We start from the raw sequence: 24,273 nt of genomic DNA, 5'->3' as shown, positions 1-24,273 counted from the left end.
TGGTACCATTTGATTGAATGCTACATGTAGAAAAATCTATCTCAGTGGTCAAGAGCTATGCTGCCACTTGAGGTTAGTATAATTTAAACTTTCCTTGGGTAGCAGGTGGCTTACCTAATTATATGAGTCTGATACTAATAATCACCCTTAAGACATTGATCTTTGGTTTTTAATTTTTATAATTACTTAAGTTTTGTTTAATACTCTATTCTTGTTAGCTAAAGAAGATAAATTATATATTGTTCTCCCAAGAACTTTTTGTCATGGTTTGACTTTGTTGCCTATCTGCCTAATTGGAAACAAGTAGAATATTGTGGACATTTTTTTGAACTATCTTGAAGGCATTCGTTAAGGCCAATGAAAATAGACAAAATGTTTGCTGATACCCTATATGTCTTGGCCAATAGGTCTTTCAGTTGAGATGCATAATAAGAATTCTGAATTTATCTTTTAGTGTTTGATAAAGTTTTTAGTTTTTTTTTTTTTTTTTGTTTACAAATTTTCTTTGGAATTTTTAAATAATTTATACACACTGGGTTGGATAGCCTTGCAATGGGTTTTCCTAGGGTTTTGAAATCTTGTGAGTAAAACATATTCACACAAGACTTTTAATTACATGTTCTTCAAGAGATCCTCATAGATCATCATGTCTGTACAATATTGGAACTAGAATTTGGGGGTTTACTAGGCAACAGTTCCAATAATATTTTTAGTATAAAAAACAAGGTTTGTTTTAACCATTAAAAATTGGTTTTACGTGTCTTATTTAAGACATGTGGGATCTTATCAAGTTTTATTGCCACACTGCTTTCTTTTAAACTTTTGTGTTTTATGGTGTCTTCATTATTGCAATTAAGACTTGACTTTTGATTTACAAGGTTTAATCTACATTAGATTGTAGTGGACTATGGCATATATTCACTTTTATTGTTCAAGGTAGTGAAAGGTATTATTTATGATATATGTGAGGTGCTCTAGAGATGTATCTGTCTATATTTATGGATATCAGTAGAGAAAATTTAACATATGTGCAACATAAAATACAATCTAACTTTCTTTTCTTTTAGTATCAATAGGAAGTGAGCCCAATGTTGCTGAAGAAATTGGTTGCAGCTGGTATTGGGGAATGACCTGTCATATTTGTCACTCACAAGTTGTCTTGAAGTCTCATTTTTAGTATATAGATATTATCCTACTTTTTGTTCTCATTTTATTTTTAATTTGAAAACCCACAAGTTAACCATGCCTAGTCAGTTAAAGAAGTGCCCAATCACCCAAAAACACTTCTCAAACCTTTTTTATGTGGAAAATTGTAATAGAATTATTTTCTTTAAAGACCATAGGTGGTTTTCTAGCAACTCATCCTTCAAGATATGACTTCAGTAGGTCAAGCTTGGAAGACTGCTAGTGTCTTACTTGAAATTGATGTGTTTCACAAAAAGGTGCAACCTTTCAATAAGAGTATGATGGCTTGTACTGCACAGTAAATATAGATTTTCACATGTGGTTATTTGGCCTTTATTTTCATGGGATACTAAAAAAAATTTTCCATTCATTTAGACCATTTTTTGGTCAATTTTTGGAGACTATTGGGCAACTCTGGTTGGTGGAATTCTTATGAAGAGGGGTGGAAAATTTGTAGGTCTATGGTATTCCCAAAGGTCTCTTTTATTATGCCTATAAATCAAGATTATGACTTAGGCATATAGAATTGGTAAGTTTCTCTTGTAACATCTATGATGTTTGTAATTGAAAAATAATTGAAACTCTCAAAGAATGGTTGGAAATCTATAACATGCCCCCATTTTCCTATAATGTGTTGACATCCCAACATTGACAATTTCACATGCTCACTATAGCATGCCATGCAAGGCATAGAGAACTAAACTGAGATACAAACTTTATTAGATTGCAAGGAGGAATTTCACACCAAATGGTAGGCGATGTCACTCATTTCTTTATTACAAGCTTGATAATATATAATTTTATTTATTTACAAGATTATGATGTTCTACTAACTAGTACCCCAATCGAGTAATTATCATTTTCCAATATCAAGAATGAGAAAGGGGCTATTGATATTATCTAGATTATAAACTCCTTGATGTACATGCAGCAATAAAAATGGTTTAGTTTCTTCATAGCCAATTGTCTATTAGATAAATACCATTCTCCAATAATTCTAGTATCTGAATGTTTGATATACCATTCTAGCTATCTTCTACTGAAAAGAACACATAGCTTGAGAAAATGTAATGGAGTGTTTCATTTAGTGTTAGCCTTGAAAGTTGTTAGCTGGGGTGATACTATCTTACAAGATGGATACAATGGGATAATATGTTGCTTTGGATATGAATTTGAATCCTATTTTAATGTGGAATTCTGCAGATTGGTTTAGCTGGAGAAAAGAAAAACATCTTTACTAAAGATGGTTCACGTAGTGTGAAGTGGAATGCATCAATTTCAAATCAGCATTTGACGTGGTATAAGGTAATTTATTTTGGTATCAAGTACACATCTCATTTATCATTTTCGTCCTAAGACCACATAAAAGTGAAATCCATATAGAGTCGCATGAAAACAAATGTAAGGGAAGTTCATTTTGTATATAGATTTCCTTTAGAATTCATGGAAATAAAAAAAACATGCATAAATATGTAGCCTTATTTGTGCATGTGCATGTGCATATAAACTATCAAATATAATGGTTGTTGGACTGATTGAAAAAATGCCTTATATTTTTCAGGTGGCATTTTTGGGCAAATTTAAAGATGTGTGGAAATCTTTTTTTCTTTTTATTTTACATTAATTTTTCAAGCCTTTTTTATTTAGAAACATATCAGTTAGTCTATATCATTAGACAAATTAATAAGTTTGTGGCCTGAGTTGTCTTATGTATAGATTAGCTTCTAATTTTGAGTAGTAGGCTTGGAATTATTATCCCGAAAAGTAAGGCTGCCAATTTTATATTATTTCATCAAACACTTCAATTTTTTTGAAATATGTTCATATTTGGATGTTCGTCTCAACTTTCAATGAGTACATGGAACACTACTAGGTCAGGTGACTCTTTAGTTCCTTTTCACAATCCCTAAAGACACTTTTTTCTATCTTCTTCTATATTAGTACATTAATCAATTTGAAAATGGTAATGTGCAAGAATCCAAGAACACAAAATATACTATTGTTGAAGAGAGGGATTCCCAATAGTAGACCCAATGTTACCTTTGCATTCTTAACTGTGGGGCTAGTATAGGGGATTTGGCCAAATATAAGTATATTTCTCATACTTGTCTATGTTAGGATGGTCATGTTTGGTACTTATTTTGGATTGTGGACGATAAAATTTCTAACACAAAAAATATTATATTAAATTTATAGTAAATAAAAATTGAACTTTTAAGCCATGATAGTCAAGTGTGAATTGTTTGGTAGGTTCCCATCTTCATGGTACCAAAATCAAAGAGGGTGGTGAAGTTGAATATATTACAACTCGAAAGGAATTCCTATCATACAATTTCAATAATGTAGCAAATTTGAACACACTATGGGAGACTTTCTAGAACAGGCAAAGAAAACTATATGAACTATCCAAATGGTGTGGACCAGGTTGCAAGAAGACACCAACTGCCTGAAGCAAAAGAGTATTAATATGTTGGATGTGGAGGAACAATGAAAGGAAATTTTGGAAAGTACTAGAGAACAAGAAAAAATGGTCATGCAACTAAACCATCATACAATAAAGGAATAACTCTGAGAAGCTAGAGAAGAAGTAGAGCAAGCAATGCCAAAGGAACGAAGAAGGACCAAAAAAACTATAGGATCATCATCATGATTAGAGTTGGAAAAGGATGTAGTACACTAGGTTCTATACACAACAATACTGATCAAGATGACTAACCTTCAAACTTTGTCACAATTGAGAGCGGCAATCACCAACACAGTGATAGGAAGACCCAAATAAAGACATGATAGTAGAGACATGAAAAAACAAGTATTGTTGATAATGAATATTCAGAAGATGCCAATTCTAGTTCAAATGGAGATCATGGGGACAAATTTGACCAAATCTATTGTGAGAGATGAGTGGAAGTCAAAGTACTATCCAAAGGTACATGGAAGTGACATGGGAATCCAACCCTCTAGCTACCAAAATTCCAATTATTAGGCACCGACTAGCATAGAATCAAACTATTGGGGTTACTAATTGAACAAGAGGCAATGAGTGGAAGCCAACAATTCTCTTGAATTTTGAGGCCATCCCATTCCAGAAGAAAGCATACAATGAATTAGTCAAGAGAGTGTCAATTGGATAATAGAACACAAAATACATTTAAAACAAGGGTTTGAATTATGTAATGGATTTAATGAACCAAGTTGTCACCGAGGAAGTAGTTTCGTTAGATTTTTGAAATTTAGGCTCCAAAGAAGACAGATGAATAGTCAAGGTCAAAGGGATCAAATGATGTAGAAAGTTTCTAGTCATGCTCAGAGGATGAAATAAACTTTTCAAATAGCCTATTTCATTGGCAAGTATATGACTATAAGGTAATTATGTCAACGTGTAATTTTCTCAAAGTCACAACTCTCTATGAAGAACAATAGATGAAAGAATGCAATTTGCAAATGATATATCTAAAAGTATAAAGAGAAAAGTTTTAATATAGGTCTTGTCAAGAGAAATCAACTTTGACAAAAATTTACTAAAAATTTTAAGAAACAAAGTGATTATGTGTTATGACAAAAAAGATAAAAGATAATATTAAGGGGAAATTATAATAAGGTCATTCGTAATATACGACCTCTTCATTTTCAAATTCTTAAGTATAAAGAAAAGGTGATTTCCAAGAAGGGATAAAATGATAAAGTGCACCCAAGTCAACCATATGAACTATATACTTTGCATGGTTTCCATTTTACATATCACCATGTACTATATTATATATGTGACCTCAACATTGACTGAAAATAGTGTGAATCTAGAAAGTTATTATAACTATATTATTGGAAAGTAATTACATGATACATTAGTTTGGTCCCTATTTGGAAAGAGTCAGGAAATGCAAAGTAAATTTTTGATGTAGCTGAACCATTATAATGCATTTAAAGTTTAGTTGACATTTTGGGAATGCTGCACTAATGGTTAAAATAATGTATATCATCTAGTAGTTGAAAGCCACTTCAAAAAAGATTTATTGCTATGGAAATGACACACTGTTACTTTAGAATTCTTGAAAGATATTGGCAATACTAACATATTCTTTCTATTGTACTATTGGTGGAGGGGAGGACAAATGCGGTACAAGGAAAATGAGGTGCTTAGATTCATCCACTGTGATTCAAAGAGACTTATCCAATTGAAACTAAGTCATGGAGTTTCATAGCATTTTTCATAATTTTAAATTATTGGTATTTTTTTTCTCATAATAAAGTTGTAAATATCCATGTAATGTTTATTTAAAAAGATAGTTTGTGGAGAGAAAAAATACATTCTTGATAATGAAGCCTTCAAAACAAAAGATTTTATTTCATTGTATTGAGTTAATTGAGAAAAGTACAATTGTGCAACTATATATTAATGCCGATCATATGAGCCTTGCCCTACTATCTGGCCAACCTTTTTCTTCACTTACATTTTTTTGGATGTTATGGCATTATGTTGACAAAAAATGAGATCCCTATTTTCTAATATCCATGGCTCACATGAAGCCAAAGGAGTCAACCAGAAACTTTGTGGCTTCATCTTCCTTGCCTTTGATATGATTCAATACATTTGAAGGAAACAGTTTGCCTGCGTGCTTATCCTTTGATTAAAAATCAAATATTTAAATAAATATTATAATAATAATGCACACGGCCACAACTGGGGCTTTCATAAAAAATTTGCATTGCTCAATTTTTAATGACTATGAAATGAGCAATGGCATTAGATAGATATTGTGAGAGCACTTTCTTTGTATAGGTGTATGGCATATAATTCTTAATGATTGGCAATGATTATATGAGACATACCATTTAAATCTGACTACCAAATGTCAAACTTCTCAGGGCATATAGCTTACAAGACATTTTGGTTTCTGTCTAGTTGTATTGGTGCACACCTATATTTTCTTATAGGAAGGTGGTGGTTGGTTGTCCAGTAACTCTAATTTGGTTATGATCAACAAATACATTCCAAAAAATTGTCATAAGATGTGGTCACAAAGAGCATGTTGATGTTGGCGGAATATGTAATGTCGTGCCCACCCAAGTGTTAACTCTTACCCTGCTCTGATATTTCTACCATAGGATTAAAAGTTATATTAAGTTCATTCTGATATGATGTAATTGTAGGATGGATATGTGCCTTCTAGATTGTAATCACTTGTTCACAATATTATTATACTTTGGCTGTGATTTCAATTATTGGATTTGATGCTTCAACTCAAGTGTGTATAATGTATATACAAGTTTACGACAAATGAATGTATATGGAAAGGAATGACATGGTTTCACTAACAATTCTTACAGTACCTAGTTTGTGTGGTCAAGTTAGTGACCCTGTTACTCAGGGTATGTTTCGTTACTTCACCCATCATGTTTGGATAAAAATAAAAGGATGTTCTTGCCTAAATTGTCAATAATCTGAACTGTTTGTTATTTTGAACCCATGTGTTGTGGATGAACATGCAAAATGGTTGTTTCTGTTGAATTTGTAGCATTGTTCTTATCTAATTATTGCTCTCATACATAAACATGTGTGTGTGTGTGTGTGTGTGTGTGTGGGTGTGTGTGTTTGTGTGTGTGTGTGTGTGTGTGTGTGTGTGTGCGCGCACGCGCGCGTGTGTGTACGTGTGTGTGTGCATGTGTGTGTGTGTGTGTGTGCGCGTGTGTGTGCGTGTGTGTGTGTATAGACTATACAAACTGGTTCGATCTGATTCAAATCTCTATTATAAAGCAGTGATCATACTATGAATATGATTCCATTATTTATTGTTATTGTGAACTACTTCATTTTTCCATATCACCGACTGAGATTGGGTATTGTGAAATATCATATGCCAATCATGATTGGACTTTTGAAGCACATAACCACTGAATGTGGTTAAGGATAGCAAATAATGGTTTAAGGGTAGTCTCATGTAGTGGGCACGTAGAGTCATGTCTCTACATGAGACCCAACAATTCAATATTTATATATATTAAGTGATATGATTGTTTGGGAAAACATCACATGATACATGTTACTACCAGTGATCTACACACAGACACACACACACACACACACACACACATATATATCAATCTACAAATACTAAATTAGCATTAGTAATACTCATTGAAAGAGAAAAAGACAAGTAAGATATTAGGAATTTATACAACACATTTAATATATACATCTGCTGTGATCGATATTAGAATTAAAGCAATCAGATCTGTCATTATCTGGCAATTACTTATAAGGTAATCTTCTACCTTTGATCTAACATTCCTTAATAGTTTCCTTTGTGTGTCTTTATTTTACTTGAGCTCACTTTCATGTGCACTTACTGGGTTTTTGAAATTTTTTTTTAGTGTGTTTGTGAAGTAATTCTAAATGCTTGGTCAAAAAATTATGAATGGCTAAAATGGGACTGATGGAATGTAATAGTACCAATGTGAGAGGTTATTATGTATGAATGGCTAATAGTGCCAGTGTGAGAGGTTAGAACTTAGTATAACCCCAAAAATGGCTAGATGAGAATCATGTAATCTTGATGTGTCAACATAAGCATATGTGATGAGATTTGGATAGGAGATGTCCCTTCTAAGAAGAAACCTTAGGGGGTGCACTCCAAAGAAGACGATGCATATTGCCCTTTCATTTGGTTTGCTTGTTATATACACATAGCATTTCCCAACATAGCATAATTTCATAAAGATGCTGCAAGTATCTTAACATACAAAATTTTCATTTATATTTCTATTGAATTTATTGTCATTGATGTCAAAGGTTAATTCAAGCTCATATGATTTTCAGAGGATCATGTAATGTATTAGAATTTTTGGTTAAGCTACTTGCTTGGCTAATTGAGTTGGTTGCCTGTCTATGTTAGCTGGCTACTTGTCTGCTTGTTGTGCCATGTCAACCTTTTGAAAAGAGGATTGATTTATAGGAAGATTTAAATATGGTTTCAGATTTAAGAGAAAAACGTGTCATCTCAAATTTTTATAACGGCTTCAGACTTCTTTGCCACATTGCTGCTCATTAAGCTTTAATGTCTTGGAAACAAGTCACATGTGTTGAGTTACATGGTATTACCATCCTCATATTATGTAATTTTTGCTAGCTTTTGATAATACTTGAACCTTGAGAGGGATGGAACTCTTGGATCATCCCATCTATATTGGAGGAACTCATAAGAAAGTCTTAAGACAAGGCCAAAATGCTTGATGACATGGTATGATGCACTATTAGCATAAGTACCTATGCTAGTCAATACTAATGAGTTCCTTATCAATCACCAGAGATCCAAGCGTGCATTATCTTTGATATTCACAAATGCACTTGAATGCCCATATATGTCTTATTTTCTTTTTTACTAAATTTAAAACAATATTTATTCACAAGAAATAAAATAAAAAATAACCCATTTGATATCGAAACTCCAAATTAGTTCAATGACTAAAACAACTAAAATTTGAGTGCACTACATTATTATATATTCAGAATACACAACATCTATTGAGAATAAAAATTACATTCTTCGGTGATAGATTTTTTTTGAATATCATATGCAAAGAAAAGCCCTTCTACATTTGTTTCCAATTACTGACATGTCCTCCTTGATATGTATTTGGCATAAGAATAGAAATTGGTGTTCTAGTAATTTGACCTACAGAAAACTATAAAGACGATCAAATGATCAACACCGTAAATATTATACAGTTTTATCAATCACGTATTTGCTGTTAGGAAACAAAATGAGCCCCATATAGATCAAGAGTTCAAAAAATATTTTTGGTTGACAAAGTACTTAAATTTGAAAACTAACCTTCAGATAGGCTAGACAAAATCTGACATGTGTAAGTTTCTTTTCTAAGAATGGTGATACAGCTTTGTCCCAGCCGCCTAAAGTTCAAAAGAATTTTGCAAAGGTATTTAGAATACTTATAGTCAACTATCTTCTCTGACAAGATGAGCTAACACAATATAAATTTATTGGCAACTTTCAATGAAATATATACGTGCAAGGGAGGAAATATTGACTTTAAGATCAACTGACGATCAAAAGAAGACAACATATCCCACAAACACATTCATGACAATGTGTGATGAGTAGTAGGATTGAAATACCATGGTCAGTGCTAGATATTTTTTCCATTTTCAAAGGCAAGATGTAGTTATAATTTGAAATTTCAATAACAAGTTATGGGTGTGGCAGAGTTAGTTCTTGCTTTGTTAGGACAGAAAGTCAAAATTTTCTGATTTAATTAGATTTTCTAAAGACAGGTATCCATTTTCTAGCCACACCTACAAACACAAATTAGGGGAGATGACAGATTATTCAGAAGAAGATAATTAGGGGCCTAACTATAAGCATTTTCAACATACAAAGGGCAGTATGGGTCTCTTTCTTTTCTAGTTCTTTCGCCTCTTTTTTGCATGCAGAAGAGAAATGCATTGTAACTCATTTTTCTAAGTATTATAGCAACAAGTTTCTTTTAGCTCAATAAAGTGTAGGAGTTGTTCCTTCATGATCTTTCTTATCTACTCCCTTGAATGAATATAATGTTATGTTTTCTATTTTTTGTAATAAAAAACTCCTGACAACGTCTTACTCAAACATCAATGGTGCAAGATGAACAATTTTAGTGTAGGTCATAATCTATGTCAGAGTAACTTTAAGTTGTGAAAACCCTCATTTTCCTTCATGCAAAAGTCAATGTTTAAACCTTTCTATGAAGTGCTTATGCTTGACATGTCTCGATTCAACTTGTGAGTAGAGATTAATCTTTTATCAGTTGATTGTGAATGAATGAAGTTTGTAAGATATTGGTCTATCACCAGGTTTAGCTAGGAATATTTCATTTTAGGATGTTCAAATTGACTTTGATGACCATTAAGGTTCATTTTTATCAAACAAAAGACATATGAATAGGTTTTTGAGGTATAGTTGTATAAATTGTAAAATTTGCACATTGTTCCTAAATCAACTTTACAATATGTTAACATTGACTTAGTCTTATTGTCCTCCAAATAGCCGCAAAACCATAATATGATTACCATAGAGATGAGGTCATATACTTTTTAGTATTTCAATAGTTTATTCATGTGTTTGATATGGAAGTTGGTGTTGCAACTGCTCTATATGAAAATGTTGGATATTCTTAGTCTAATATATTTATTGCTTTGGCTCACCCAAGATACAGTTCAACAACCCTCTTTAATCAGGACCTCTCAGAGTCGACATGCTTGATTTTTTTAAGTTGCCCACCTATTAATGAAGATTTGATTAGTAGTGCTTCAAGGTACTATTCTTCTTGTGTGTGTGTAATGTTTCACAATTTCATGATTCTATAATCTACCTGTTTGGCCTAACTTTTTTGGATTCTACAGTAGTATTTTTTCTCCAATAGTATGGACAAATGAATTGTGTCATCAGTATTCTGAAGCCTGTGTGCAAGTCTACAAAGAGATGGGTGTCAAGGTTATAGATTCATTACTACACTTAGGAATGGGCTCATCTTCAATCTTAAGAAGATTGAATATGAGCACATTCCTAACTATGGTAATGAATCTCAAAGCTCCTTCAGCTTGAGCATATCATGTCCTTTGGATGATCTTTTTGACGTTGCTTCAACATTGTATCCTTCAGACTTTAGTTTATACCTGCCAACAACAAGACTACTTTGCATCATTGGAATCATGAATAAGGAATGCAGAGGTAAGCTTTTCTGGGATTTTGCTGAGAAAATGTTTATATTAAAGTAGTGGGGCTTCTTGGCATTTTATGCAAATTTTTTAGGTGTAATTTAAGATTTGAAGAAAACTATTGAAATTTTTCCTCTCCTTCCTATTTTATGCAAATTAAATATGAGATTCATTGTTACTTGACTCCTCTACAATTTTCAATAACTGTTGGGATACTAAGAGCATATCATCTTGGAATGTTGGTATCATGGCTGTTTAACAAGGTTACATTTAATGTTAAGTTCTTAGTAGAACATAATTCTGTATCTCTTATAATCTTGTTAGGTGGCTGAAGGCTTTTTTTTTTTGAGTGTAGGATTACACACAATACATTCCCCTATCAGTTTATGAATTAGAATCATGGTTTGGGACACCCTTAATTTATGTGTTTAATCATTCTACTACTGGTATGATTGTGAATGTTTTTCTGGAGATAAGTTTTACTCAATAAATTGTGAAGCACATGGAATATTCTATGATTAATCCAAAAAAATACATATGCCCCTTTATAAGTTAATTATTTGTTTGAGTATATATAATATATTTCTTGACAGTGTGTTTGGTTGATGTGCAACATCAAGACTTGGGTTTTGGTATTTCTTTTGCAGTCGCAATGAAGGATTGTATATTTCTTGTAGCTTGTGGAGTAGATGAGATTCTTCCTTAGAGTCCTGAATTTCTAGCTGATATCTTTACTTCATGTCTCAAAACACCTATTAAAATTGCATTGTGATGGTATTATCTTATTCTCATACCTCTAATCATCTCATTCTTTTTACACATGATTGGGAAACTGCAATTTGTGATGCACTAATAGCTAGCTCCTTTGCTGGGTACAAAAATTGGACATATTAGGGTGTAATGTCCCTTTACTGATTTTACATGGTATTTCTAGCCTCAAATTAGATCTTAAAAATCAAACAACCAATATTACAAAGATCAACCAATTTCCCAATAAAACCCAAATCGGGTATGTCCAAATTAGTGCCAAAAAACTTCACAACTTCACAAATTACTAATAAATCTGAGAATGGACATTTTTACAGAAATTTCAGTAGCATAAAAGCCTACAAAATGACATTTCCAGATTTTCATAGCCTTTACACAACAGCTCACAAATGTAGGACAAAACTATGCTCAATCGGGCTCCCGAAATTAACACACAATGCCCGGAAACACCACAAAAACACTCATAAACTATCTCAGAAGTTCAATCATGACCCAATACATATATTCAGCTCTATTTTAACATCTTAAAGTCTGAAATACAGCAGCAACACAAACTAATATGAAACACTCAACTGAAAACACCAAACTCAAACCAAAAACAACCCCGAAAACCCACAAATCGGCACTATTCAGCACAAAGGCAAACTCTGTATGAGCATGCACATGGAATGGCTTCAAAATCTCATACTTAGCCTTCCTAGAAACCTTCAAACTCCCATTCTTAGGTCTCCTTCTCCACAGGTTTGGCAGCCTCTGAAGAACAACAAGAAAATTAGCAAAAATCAAGTTCTGGAATGAGTCCAAAATGCCTCCAAACCCCTTTTAAAGAGGGCATAACCCTAACTCACGTCCAAGAGGGGTTAATAAAATATAATTTAATAATAATTTTTAATTTTTATTTATTAGTCCATTGGTTTCCAAAGATTAGCCCCTTTTTTTCGACTTTACCTTTTTGGAGCCTGCCTGCCTTAGCAAAGTTTTTTTTTTTTTTTTAATTATTTGAATAGGGGACATGACAAGTCCTCCCCTCCCAAATATTGCTTGTCCTCAAGAAATGAAAGTTATAATTCTCAAGAATATGTGCTCCTTCCCAAGTTGCATCCTCTAGTGGTAATCCTTTCCATTTGACCAAATGCTCTATGACGCTCCTATTTCTCAACCTTTTCTCTCTTGTATCCAAAATCTCTTCTGGTATCAAAACTAATTTCCCTTCATCATCAAGAGGTGGTAATTATGTAGATACTATGGTTTGCTGGCCTAGAACCATCTTTAATCAAGATACATGAAAAATATTATGTATTTTGCTTTTTGGTGGGAGCTCCAATTCATAAGCTACCTCTCCTACCTTCTTGATGATTTTATAAGGCCCATAGAACCTTGGCTTGAGTTTCTCTGCCCCACTCCTCTTCAAGGTGCTTTGCTTATATGGCTACAACCTAACAAATACAAAATCTCCCACCTCAAAAGATCTTTCAATCCTTTTCATGTCAGCATATATCTTTTGTTAGTTCTGTGCATGTTGTAGATTATCCTTGAGGGACCTTATTATGTCTTGGCTTTGCTTGATGAAATCACTTGCTGTGGGTACTCTACTATCGGAAAGTATTAGATCAACAAAGGAAAGGGCATCATAACCATAAAGAGCACGAAAAGGAGGCATACCAATAGACATGTGATGAGATGTATTGTAACAATACTCCCCTAGGTATAACCATTTCACCCAAGCATGTTGTTGATTGGAAACATAGTTCCTCAAATATCCCTCTATCCATTTATTAACTATCTCTGTTTGTCCATCTGTTTGAGGGTGATAGCTAGTACTGGGAGTGAGTTCAGTTCTTGCCAAATGAAAGAGCTCCTTCCAAAAAGAGCTGAGAAATCTACTGTCCCGGTCACTAACAATGTTTCTAGGCAAACCATGTAATCTAAAAATTTCCTTGAAGAACAATTCGGCCACTTGTGATGCCTTGAAATCAGATGTGATAGGAAAGAAATGTGCATACTTAGTTAGTCTATCTACCACCACATATATGCAATCCTTACCTTGAACCTTGGGCAACCCAGTGATGAAATCCATGGAAATACTTTCCCATTTTTGTTCAGGAATAGGAAGTTGCTGCAACAACCCTGCAGGAAAATTTTGCTCACTCTTGCTTTGTTGGCATACCATACATTCCTTAATGTGTTTAAGGACATCCTCCTTCATACCCTTCCATGAAAACCACTCTCAAATTTTCCTGTATGTCTTGAAGTATCCCTGATGACCAGCCAAAGGTGTGTCATGAAAGGCCCTCAATATGCTCTCCTTAGTTTTTGACCCTGGCACTAAGAAGATCCTGTTCTTGTAATAAATCAATTCATCAACAACCTTGTACCTATTATCATCCACTAACTTATCCAAAATCTTGGTGGCAAATGAATCTTTAGCATACTCTAAAATTATGGAGACTTTCCAATCAGCAGAGATAGATGATAAGGAACACAAAGTGGGCTTTCTTGAGAGAGCATCAACAACCACATTATTCTTTCCTTTCATGTATTCAATATCAAAATGATAAGCTTGCAATTTGCTTACCCATTTTTGTTGATGATCATTCAAATCCCTTTGGTTCAAGAAGAACCTAAGGCTATTATGGTCTGTCTTTACAATGAATCTCCCACATACCAAATATTGTCTAAACTTATGAAGTGCATGCATGATTGCCAACATTTCCTTATCATAGATGGAGTAACCTTTCTCTGATTGATTTAATTTTCTACTCTCAAATGCTATTGGATGTCCCCTTTGAGTTAGGACAGCCCCTATACCTTCTCCAGAAGCATCACATTCAACAACAAAAGGTAAAGAGAAATCTGGAATTGCAAGCACAGGGCATGAACTCATTACCTCCTTAAGCTTATCAAATGTTTTTTGTGCCTCTTCTGTCCAAACAAAAGCTCCTTTCTTTGTCAAATCAGTCAAGGGGGCAGCAAGCTGAAAAAATCCCTTGGAAAATCTCCTATAGTAGCTACACAACCCGAAGAAACCTCTCAACTGTGTAAGATTAGTGGGTGGAGGCCAATCCAAAATTGCCTAGATTTTTTGTTGATCAACCTGTACTCCTTTAGAGCTTATAATATGTCCCCAATATAGGATCTCTGTTAAACCAAACTCACAATTAGATAGCTTAGCATAGAAGGATTGCTGCTCCAAGATTCCCAAAACAGTGTCTATGTGCTTTAGATGCTCTTCCCATGTTTTACTGTATATCAAGATATCATCGAAAAATACCAAAACAAATTTTTGAAGATGCTAACTGAATACCTTATTCATACAAGATTGGAATGTTGCAGGTGCATTAGTGAGTCCAAATGGCATAATAAGAAATTCAAAGTGCCCATGGTGACATCTGAAAGCAGTCTTTTCCACATCTTCACTCCTCATTTGGATTTGATGGTAGCCTGATCTTAAGTCAATTTTTGAGAAGTATACAACACCATGTAACTCATCAATGAGTTCATCTATGCGTGTTATGGGATACCTATTTTTTATGGTCTTCTTGTTTAGAGCCCTGTAGTCTATACACATTCTCATTGTACCATCCTTTTTCTTGACAAGTACCACAGATGATGCAAATGGACTAGAGCTAGGCCTTATGAATCCCATGTCCAGGAGTTCTTTAATAGTTTTTTCAATTTCTTCCTTATAACCTCTTGGATGGCAGTATGGGGTTGTTATAACTAGTTTGGCACCCTATTCTAACTCTATAACATGCTCAAAACCTCTATCTGGTGGTAATCCTAGAGGCAAATCATTGAAAACTATACTATGCTTATCAAGAATATTTTGAATTTCAAAATGGAAATTACCTTGATTCTTTGGAGAGCTTGTTGGTTGGATTATGACTCCTGCTACCCATGTTACTTGTCCTCTTCGAAAAGTCCTCTCCATCCTCTTTACAGAGATCGCCTTAGGTGCTCCATTCGATAACCCTCTCAATATGACTTCTTTCCCATTGGAATGAAATTTAAACTCTATAGTTTGATGGTTCATGTAATAGCCTCTGATAGAGTGCAACCATTGAACACCCAATACAAGATCTGTCTCCCCAATACCAACCACATAGAAGTCATCACATAACTCATAATCTCCTAAGGTCATCTTGAGTTGTTTCACCACCCGTGTGCAAGGCATAGTGAATCTATCAGCTACAGTAACATTTAATCCCTCAAAATCTTCTGCTTTAAGCCCTCTTTTCATGAAAAATCCCTCATCAATAAAATTGAGAGTTGCCCCACTATCAAGAAGAACGGTCAACCTTTGCCCTGCTAGTACCCCTCGAATTCGGAAGGGATGGTATCTTGGGACTCCTGATAATGCTGGTAAAGTTCCATCCTTGCTGATTTCTTTTCCTTTCTCTTCTTCTACCTCCTCCTTAGTATCATGAAATTCCTCATGCTCATATGAATTAGATTCTGAAGCAACTTCAATATAGTGCACTTGACCTTTCCCCAAACATCTGTGTCCTGGAACCCATGGTTCTCTACAAGTAAAACAAAGCTTTTTCCTTCGTAATTCACTCCTAGTCTCTTCATCTACCTTCTTTTTTGCCACATTTGTCACATCTTTTGGTGGTAGTGTTGGGAAAGTCTTTTTCTGAAAATTTCCCCTATGTTGCCAAAGATTTGGGGGTTTTTGATTAGTGATTGATTTCATAGGCACGCAAGTTTCAAGTTGCAAGCTTCTTTTGATAGCTTCCTATAAGGTTGACGGTGAGAAAGCCTTAACCAAAACCTTAACAAAATCTTCTAAACCATCAAGAAAAAGATAAACGACCCTCTTTTCACTCATATCAGGTACCATAACAGCCACTTTTTGAAATTCTTCTATATACTCATTAATTGATTTGGTTTGCTTCAACTTTGACAATTCTTTAAAGTACTCTTCATCATCCTTGAGGTCAAATCTATCTATCACTCTTTGACTAAAATCTTCAAATGTAGTTACCTGATCGTGACCTTGAGTAGTCATTCCATGATACCACCAATCATAGGCTGCATCTTCCAAGTGTAGAGTTGCAAATTGAACAACATCACTCTCTTTCATGGGGTTAAGTGTGAAAAAAGTTTGTAATTTTTGTAGCCATGCTCTAGCTGAAATTTTATTTGTTCCATCAAAAGTAGGTGCTGTAAACTTGCTTATTTTATTTTTGAGCTCTCTTCCACTTGTGTCATGCTCCCTCCTGTTCTCTTTCTTGGGCATCAAAGTGTTCATTATATCCACATATTCTCTAAAAGGAACTGAACTATGAAAGTCATCATCTAAGCCATTATAAGTAGCTCTTAATGTAATCAAGTTACCTGTAACCTCTTCCACTAGATTTATGGTTGGATTTGGTACTGGTGGCTCATCTGCAGGCAAGAAAATAGTTTTGGTTGATTTAGATGGTGTGGATCTCCCATTTCTTGGCTCCTCTGAAGTGCTCCCTTTCTCATTAATAGATGCAACTCCTTGTAATTTTTCTGTCAATATTCGCAAAGCCTCTCTAGTTTCCGCCAAACCATCCACTGTTTGCTTCTGAGTATTTTGGATGTCTTGGAAGAATTTCTTTGCCATCTCATCTGGATCAGCCATACTTTTTTCTTCCTTGGATTTTGTACTTTTGCTTTCAACTGGGGGTTTGATCAAAATTTCTTTAATCTTTTCTCGCTGCAAAGATCTTTTTTCTCTTTTACTTAGTTGCATGTGATCATAAATTTTGACATGCAACTAATTAGAAGCAACATGCAACCATAAAATATGACATGCAAGATCTGGGTAGTCGTCAAAACTGACATGCAAGATCTGGGTAGTTATTAAAACTGACATGCAACTTCTACAAACCCTCAGGCTGGCAAGATCACGGCTCTGATACCACTGTAATGTACCTTTACTGATTTTACATGCTATTTCCAGCCTCAAATTAGATCTTTAAAATTAAACAACCAATATTACAAAGATCAACCAATTTCCCAATAAAACCCAAATCGGGTATGTCCAAATTAGTGCCAAAAAACTTCACAACTTCACAAATTACTAATAAATATGAGAATGGAAATTTTTACAGAAATTTCAGCAGCATAACAGCCTACAAAATGACATTTCTATATTTGCATAGCCTTTACACAACAGCTCACAAATGTAGAACAAAACTATGCTCAATCGGGCTCCCGAAATTAACACACAATGCCCGAAAACACCACAAAAACACTCATAAACTATCTCAGAAGTTCAATCATGACCCAATACATATATTTAGCTATATTTTAACATCTTAAAGTCTTAAATACAGCAGAAACCCAAACTGATATGAAACACTCAACTGAAAACACCAAACTCAAACCAAAAATAACCCCGAAAACTCACAAATCGGCACTATTCAGCACAAAGGCAAACTCTGTATGAGAATGCACATGGAATGGCTTCAAACTCCCATACTTAGCCTTCCTAGAAACCTGCAAAATCCCATTCTCGGGTCTCCTTCTCCACAGGTTTGGCAGCCTCTTAAGAACAACAAGAAAATTAGCAAAAATCAAGTTCTGGAATGAGTCCAAAATGCCTCAAAACCCTTTTTAAAGAGGCCATAACCCTAACTCACATCCAAGAGGGGTTAATAAAATATAATTTAATAATAATTTTTAATTTTTATTTATTAGTCCATTGGTTTCCAAAGATTAGCCCTTTTTTTCCGACTTCACCTTTTTGGAGCCTGCCTGCCTTAGCAAAGTTTTTTTTTTTTTTTTTAAATTATTTGAATAGGGGACATGACAAGTCCTCCCCTCCCAAATATTGTTTGTCCTTAAGAAATGAAGGTTGGAATTCTCAAGAATATGTGCTCCTTCCCAAGTTGCATCCTCTAGTGGTAATCCTTTCCATTTGACCAAATGCTCTATGACGCTCCTATTTCTCAACCTTTTCTCTCTTGTATCCAAAATCTCTTCTGGTATCAAAACTAATTTCCCTTCATCATCAAGAGGTGGTAATTCTGTAGATACTATGGTTTGCTGGCCTAGAACCTTCTTTAAGCAATATACATGAAAAATATTATGTATTTTGCTGTTTGGTGGGAACTCCAATTCATAAGCTACCTCTCCTACCTTCTTGATGATTTTATAAGGCCCATAGAACCTTGGCTTGAGTTTCTCTGTCCCACTCCTCTTCAAGGTGCTTTGCTTATATGGCTGCAACCTAACAAATACCAAATCTCCCACCTCAAAAGATCTTTCAATCCTTTTCCTGTCAGCATATATCTTTTGTTGGTTCTATGCATGTTGTAGATTATCCTTGAGGGACCTTATTATGTCTTGGCTTTGCTTGATGAAATCACTTGCTGTGGGTACTCTGCTATCAGAAAGTATTAGATTAACAAAGGAAAGGGCATCATAACCATAAAGAGCACGAAAAGGAGGCATACCAATAGACATGTGATGAGATGTATTGTAACAATACTCCCTTAGGTGTAACCATTTCACCCAAGCATGTTGTTGATTGGAAACATAGTTCCTCAAATATCCCTCTATCCATTTATTAACTATCTCTGTTTGTCCATCTGTTTGAGGGTGATAGCTAGTACTGGGAGTGAGTTCAGTTCCTGCCAAATGAAAGAGCTCCTTCCAAAAAGAGCTGAGGAATCTACTGTCCCGGTCACTAACAATGTTTCTAGGCAAACCATGTAATCTAAAAATTTCCTTGAAGAACAATTCGGCCACTTGTGATGCCTTGAAATCAGATGTGATAGGAAAGAAATGTGCATACTTAGTTAGTCTATCTACCACCACATATATGCAATCCTTACCTTGAACCTTGGGCAACCCAGTGATGAAATCCATGGAAATACTTTCCCATTTTTGTTCGGGAATAGGAAGTGGCTGCAACAACCTTATTTGTGAACCTAATTTGTGTGTATTATATATAATACATTAATAAATAGAAAATTAAGAGCTAAAATTCAAGCCATAGTATGTCAATTTCACATAAAAACTTGGCCTTTCTGTCCCAGCCAAAACCTTAAAAAAAAGCCCACATTGGCATGTTGTGATGGTTAAATAGTGGTGTTGTTCTTTCCATTCAGATTCAAATCCTACTTGGGTGCTAGTTTATTTCCTCCATTTCTGGGAATTCTATGTCAATAGAAAGATCCTCCAATGTGAGAAACACAATGTAGAATAAAAGGACTATTAGATAATGGATCATGTTTTTCTATCACATTGAGTTTTGCATATTTTTTGAGAAGACACAATTCTAGTGTTGCCCATACTAAAACACTAGAAAAACCAAAAATAAAGGCTAAAAGACTATGAAGCAATGAGCTAAAAGATATGTGTGAAGGAACAAGCTAAATAGATATGCCTATTCCAACAATTTTTAAAAAATTAGTGTGCAGCAAAAGTAGATTCAACTCCAAAGACAAGTCTATTTTTTCTAATTCTGGCATGCAGCTTTAGGAGAATAGCAACTGAGTACCCCATATGTTCAAAACATGAAAATAAGTCTTTTTATCATATGTTTTATCTTTTGGTGGGCCCTGTTAGACATGTACTGCCATCATACAATGTACATGATTTGTCTCAATCATATGACTAATTATATATTCTTCATATTAGTTACTATTGATGTTTTTCAGGCATTCTATAAAATAGTTCACATGCCTTGCGTATGATATGACATTTTGCATGCATCCTGCACTCTCTCTCATCTGATTGATATGGATTATGTAGAGTGCTATGAAACCATGATGCTAAAAAACACACAATCAAATCCAAAATGAACTTGCACTACAAATGGATTGTGGAATTTTGATTTTGGTAAAATTGCATGCATGTCTACCAAGACAATCACGACTTAAACATATATTTGTCCTGGTAGACATGCATGCAAAATTAACAATATCATATTCCCACAATCCATTTGTAGTGCAATTTCATTTTGGATTTGATTGTGTGTGTGTTTTTTAGAATCATGGTTTCAGATCACTCTGCGTAATCCATCATCAGCCGAATGAGAGAGTGCAAGATGCATGTAAATGTCATATCATACGCAAGGCATGTGAACTATTTTATAGAATGCTTGAAAGAAATTTACACCTAGCTGTTGGTGGAAATTTCCACCTTCATTGGTCGAAATTTCCACCAATGCCTAAATTTTTTTCTACCTTTGTTGGTCAAAATTTCAACCTTCATTGGTCAAAATTTCCACCAATGCTTAAAATTTTTCCTACCTTTGTTGGTCAAAATTTCCACCTTCATTGGTCAAAATTTCCACCAATGCCTAAAATTTTTTCTACCTTTTTTGGTCAAAATTTCCACCTTCATTGGTCAAATTTTCCACCAATGCCTAAATTTTTTTCTACCTTTGTTGGTCAAAATTTCCACCACCAACTACATTTTTTTCTACCTTTGTTGGTTGAAATTCCCACCAATGCCTAATTTCTTTTCTACCTTTGTTTGTTGAAATTTTGACCAATTCCTGATTGAACATAGACAATGGTTTTGGAAGGTTTTTGACCAACCAGTGAGTTGGTCAAAATTTTCACAAGAAAAATATGGACCAATGGGTTGGTTGATTTGGTCAAAAACTAGGTCAAAAAGTTGACCAATAAAGGTCAAAAAATGAACCCAAATGTACTAGTGATACATAAATTAAATGCCAAAAGTTGGCTCATAGACAACTCGACACCAATAGAAACAAAGATCAAAGAGAGCACCAGTAAAACCAAGCATTTTCGAACTCTCACAAGCATTGTTGAGTGCAACAGGCCATTTTGAGCTCCATAGACCATGCCGAGTTCCCCAGACCATACTGAGCTCCTAGACCATGTTGAGCTCCCATGAAATCCAAAGTACTCACTGAGAAAACCCAAGATTCTCCTACATCACTTTCCATTTCAGCAATTTACTTTTGAGTTCTCCTTCTCCTTTTCCTCTTAAGTGGTAGTTTAGGTGCATCCTAATTATAAGGAAGCCAACCTTGTCTGGAGAGTGAATCTCATAGTTAAAGTCCCACACCTTGGATATTGTTTCAATGTTACACAAGGTCTCTTGAGGGTCATACCTCAAGCATGGTGGAAAATCTCTGTCTCAACATTTATAATAACTTGAGGGGGGGGGGGGGGGGGGGTGGGTGAATCAGTTACTCAAGGTCCATAAGTACCATTTGAACAATCAAACATTAAACATTCACTTTCTTTCTTATCCTATTATAGCTAGATCTCTACTTGATATTGATAAACAAAATTACTAATATTTCACTATCTTTAGATAATTAACTTTTTTGAATGTAAACAGGTACATGAAAAACATCATAAAACATTCAACACAAGTTTGACACTACGATTTTACATGGAAACCCAATTTGGGAAAAACCACCAACAACATGTCACCACTTTTTCACTCTTTTAAAGTGAGCTCTATTAGGATCCAACCCTATTAAATTTTAAAATAAACATTGTTAAATGTGACCTGGTTAGAGGATTAATCACCTTATTAGGATAGGCTTTTTCAGAGATATTTAATCATTCCAATAGAATGTCACCTTGCTAAAGGATTTACAAAGACTATTAAGTCCTTCAATGAATTTTAGGTTAACCTTTGATTAAAAGGTTATGAATATAAACTATTTACACTTATTAGAAAGAAAATAGTAGGGTTTTTATCTATATGATTATAACTCACTTTTGTAGGTTTAGATCAATATTTGGCTTATGTGTTGATTCAATGATAGGTCTCCCTTGTCAACTCTATCTCTTAACTCACACAAAAACCCTTCAAGTAATCATCCTTCTTCTCATCAAACTTAATCCTTCTACTCAGATTCACGTATCAACTTCAGTAGTATTTGTGCAAGCACTTCTTTTACTTCACTCTCACACTCAGTCACTCACACTCATGTGCCTCTATTCCACGTTTCTCTATTTGCATCTCTAAAATTTGACTTTATACCTCTTAAATAGGTAATTATGGCTTTTTCATTTTCCATGATCATCATGGATCTTAGGGTTTACAATCTAGTTCATCAAGTTCATTGTATCCGTCCATCTTTCTCTTTTCTAGAAACTTCTCATTCATCAAATTTGATCTTACTATTCATACCTAACCTTCACCTTGAATTTAATGATTCCACTCATCAATCTTATCTTTAAAATGGTTTATATATCCCAAGAAATCAATTGAGTCAGCCAAAAATCATGATTCGTCTTATGCATTCAAAATAAGGTTACTCGGCAATTATAAATTTCTAGCACCCATTCATCACTTAATCGCTGAGTCATTTTAGAACTCTTGGATCGACATCAACTAGCTTGCTTTGTTGATATTGAGGTCTATTCAACACTAAATTTACTTGGTACTTACTGTGGCTTAGTTAACACTAGCATCACTCAATTTTCCTTAGTTTGTTACTCTATCACCTGATTAGCTTTACATCAATTCTATAAACACTCACTTTGTCTTATCAAAGTCTAACTAATCAAATGTCCATTATAACTTCCTTTTCATTACTCAATGTTTCCTCTAGGTGCTATTGTTGTAACTCTTCAAATCCTCTTCATCAATCAAAATAGATATGGCATTTAGATTAGATAGAAACATGTCTCATTAGTAGATTTGACATCAATGACAAAACAATAATTGTTCCAATTGTAATTTTCAACAATTTCCCTCTTTGGCATTCATTCCAACATCATAATACATCTTACAATACAAGAATACAATATCCCTCTTTGTTACCATGCAATCCAAAAGATTTCACTATCATGAGTGACCAATAGAAAATTCAAATCTCTCTGTCTATAGTATATCTTTCTTCTTTCTTTCATGTTTCTCTTCCTTTGAGTTTTATCTCTCCCTCTTTGTTTATAATTCTTTGGTAATTCTCTCCTTCTTTTATAAAAATTCCAAAGATACTTAGCATTCTTGGCTTCAATTACTTCATACATCTTGATCAACAAGATATTTGCATGTTTGGCTGATTTATGTCATTTTTTTATGGCTGATATGTTATGCTGGTCATCTTCTTAACTTCACTACATTATGCATCTCCTAAAGAAGAACTATCTACATCAATGTGTATGATATTTAGATTAGCACATTTTATGCAATGCACCATGTATCTTAAGTTGCTTTGTTGAGGCGAATCACCCCTAATTTACCTCTAAGATAATCATGAGCATCTTTAGGTAATTTACCCCTAATTTCTTTGTCTTGAACTAGTTCTCTTAGTAGTGCTTGGTCTTACTATGCATCATTGGATTCTTTTATATTTTGATAGCACTTGTGGTATCACCATAGATAACCACTAGATTTGTAATTTCTTCTTTCATTCCTTTCAACAATTGCTTGATCCACATAATATTTGAGCAGTTCATTGTAGTAGCCAGATATTTAACTTCATCAATTGAATGGAAAATATAGTTCTATTTCTTGCTAGTATAAGAAACCAATCTCTTTCCTAGAAAGAATGCACCTCCACTAGTTCTTTTTCTATCATCAATGTTTCTTGCCCAATTAGAGTTAGTGAATACCTTTAGTTTAAACCTATCACTTCTCTTGTAATACAATCCATAATCTTTTGTACCTTTTAGATATTTGAATATCCA

This window comes from Cupressus sempervirens, chromosome 8 (genome assembly GCF_028749045.1).
Source record: "Cupressus sempervirens isolate cs-2001-9-10 chromosome 8, ASM2874904v1, whole genome shotgun sequence".
Lineage (NCBI taxonomy): Eukaryota > Viridiplantae > Streptophyta > Pinopsida > Cupressales > Cupressaceae > Cupressus > Cupressus sempervirens.
The sequence above is the reverse complement of the archived record's forward strand: the minus strand, read 5'-3'. Positions refer to the sequence as shown.